Source organism: Stegodyphus dumicola, chromosome 7 (assembly GCF_044657685.1).
Source record: "Stegodyphus dumicola isolate Sdum_Otavi_A_Nest chromosome 7, ASM4465768v1".
NCBI classification, from domain to species: domain Eukaryota; kingdom Metazoa; phylum Arthropoda; class Arachnida; order Araneae; family Eresidae; genus Stegodyphus; species Stegodyphus dumicola.
This window is the reverse complement of record NC_140774.1, coordinates 71,629,336-71,632,140: the sequence shown is the minus strand read 5'-3', so window position 1 is coordinate 71,632,140 and position 2,805 is coordinate 71,629,336.

Here is a 2,805-nt window from a genome sequence, read left to right as displayed (position 1 = left end):
CCTCTTCTTCTGTTACTTCTGCTATTACTCCGGATTCGAGCCATTCTTCGAACACTGCATTGTATGTCTCAAACTTATCTTTCAACATGAGCTTCTTTGTCGTGGAAATCAATCGCTTTTCAGCAACTTCTCTGTTACTTGGTAAAGCTTCTTTATCGTTGATCCAAGGTAAACTGACTTCATAGAGATCATCCACCCTCTTCAGAGTCTTGTGAAAGTGATCACACACTGCTTCTTCTAACTCTGAGTCAGTTTTACTTTCTTTGGCATCTGTAATTCCCAGTGCTACTAGCTTCCATAAGTTTTCTATGTCACTGCTGTGAGTCAACATTGACGTTACGGTTGAAGACATGGACAAGGAGTTTCTTTCTGAAACGTTATCTTTTATCTTTCCCATGATTGTCCATCCAAGTAATGATTCCACAGCTGTCAGCCCATTTTCTAATTTCTGAATTTTTCCGGTTAACAGAACACCTGTGACGTCAGCTCCAATAAGAACTTCTATTTTCAAATCCTTTTTTCCTACATCAGATGCATGGATATTCTTCTGACTTAGTTCTTCTATCCATGGTCCAGGCTGTAAACTGACTACTGGTCCACAAATCTTCCACTGTTCCAACAAGATTAGTCGTCTAGAAAAATCACCTCTTAGGCTTCTAACGTTCACTTCATAGCGTTTGTGAATTTCTCTCTTTGTTGTTACTCCTCCAAAAAGTGCATGGATTAAAGATTCAGATCCAATTGCGTGGCACCCTATGTCTACAGCAGTCTCCTTTAATATGTATGAACGTTGCGATCCTGTATCGATAAGTGCCCTTACTGTCTTCTGCTTTTTGTTTGCGTCTATATTAATTAATAGTGTTTGAAGAAACACTTCATCTAGGAAATTAGTGCTCGCAAGTGATACATTTTGTGTTTCCTCTTCTTTATTCTTTTCAACATCAATGCTCTTTTGATTGGCGGGCAAATACGGACACATGACATCCCAATGTCTTTTCGAGCATATCAAACATCGTACATTTGTCTTGCATTGCTCGGCCCTGTGTCCAATTTTGAAGCAGAAGAAGCAACCCTTCTTAATTTCATCATTCTTTTGACTCAGAGGCACCTTCTGAGCAGGGGCGTAGCTAGAGGGGGGCAAGGGGGGCATCTGTCCCCGGGCGCAGAATCCAAGGGGCGCCAAACTGATGGTACGCCATTTTAAAATTAAATGTTTTCCATCCTTGGCAAGCAGTAGGGGGCGCGAAATCTTCAGTTGGCCCTGTGCGCTGAAAACCCTAGCCACGACTCTGCTTCTGAGCAACAAAGCAATCTAGACTTTCATGAAATTTTTCACAAAATATGCAAGAATTCTTCTCACTGTAATTGGTTGCTTTATTTTGGCCTGAGAATAAATCATTTGCTGTAGACACGAAATGTTCACTCTGGTACATTTTATCTTTTCTACTTTGTCTCTTGGCACCCGAATCAATTAATTTAAATCCAGCTTTTGCCAAAGAAATTCTCTGCTCTCCTTCCACTTCATTCTTTAAAAACAATAATAATTGTTTCAATTTATCAGAGTGAGAATTTTCTGCTGTAATTATTGTTGCATAATTTCTAAGCCAAACTCGTAAAATTTCCTCGGGAATGCAAGATTCCACGAGTGGAAAGAGCATTGCAGCGTAGTTATCGCTTGTCATTCCTATTGACTCCGACGAACGTAAATACGACTCTAACTTGTCATACAATTCTGATATACTGCATTTTCCCTTTTGATCAGTGACATTTTTAATAATCAAACCTAATAATTCCCGAATATAGAATTCCACCAACAATTCTTCCCTACCGAACCTATTTTTTAAGCTTTCTATAACTTTTTCATAATTTTCGGCAGTTGCAGGGAAGCTGTTTACAATATCCCGTGGTCTCGTACCGGGTACGTACGCTTGAACGAGATAATGCATCTTATCCTCGTTTTGAATTTCTTTATCTTCATGTATTCGCCGAAATTGCCCCCAAAACGGTAGCCAATCTTTAATTTCGCCACCGAATTGTTTTAACTCAATTTTAGGTAATTTCAGTTTCCGTTTGTTCGAATTCGGCGGAATACTGCTAGTAGATTGTATCATTTGGCGAATGAAGAATAATTCCGTTTTTACTCGTATTAAATCTAATTTTTCTTTGTATTCTTCAACTTTCGCCCATTCATTTTCAAACTGATCATTTGAAGAAAATTCTGAATTTAATATTTGAGTATCAAATGCAGTTCAACAGATAAACGTTCTAAAGTAACAAGTTTCGTTTTTATAAACTCTTCATCAGGAATTTCCTTTTCTAATTCCTGCAAAATTGCATTAATTGTTCTCGTAAACGACGCTCTGACATGTTTTCGTTTCTCAATTAACGATTCAATTTCAATAAAAATTAATTCACTAAAGTCAAATAGAATTTAATTCGATAAAACCAATAAAATTACCTTAACTTGTTTTACCGATCACGTCCGGGTCACCAAAATTGTTCGAGATTTGCAAGAACTAACCGTTCTCCTTTCTCCTAATAAACTTAAAATAAAAATAACTTTACATATAAAATTCTACAGCGTCATATTTATTTTCAAAATCCATAGAACTGCAACAAACTACAACAAAAATCAGATGGTTGCCATTCTTACAGAGACAAACTATGAAAAGAAAAATAAACAACTGAGGCTGGGTTCTAACACCTATGCTTGATTTTTCGCTCTTCGGGCAGAAAGACTTACTAGATGCAAAACAAGATGTCTACTGTTTGTCTGTCTGTCAGGTAGTTTACTGCTGAAGGCTG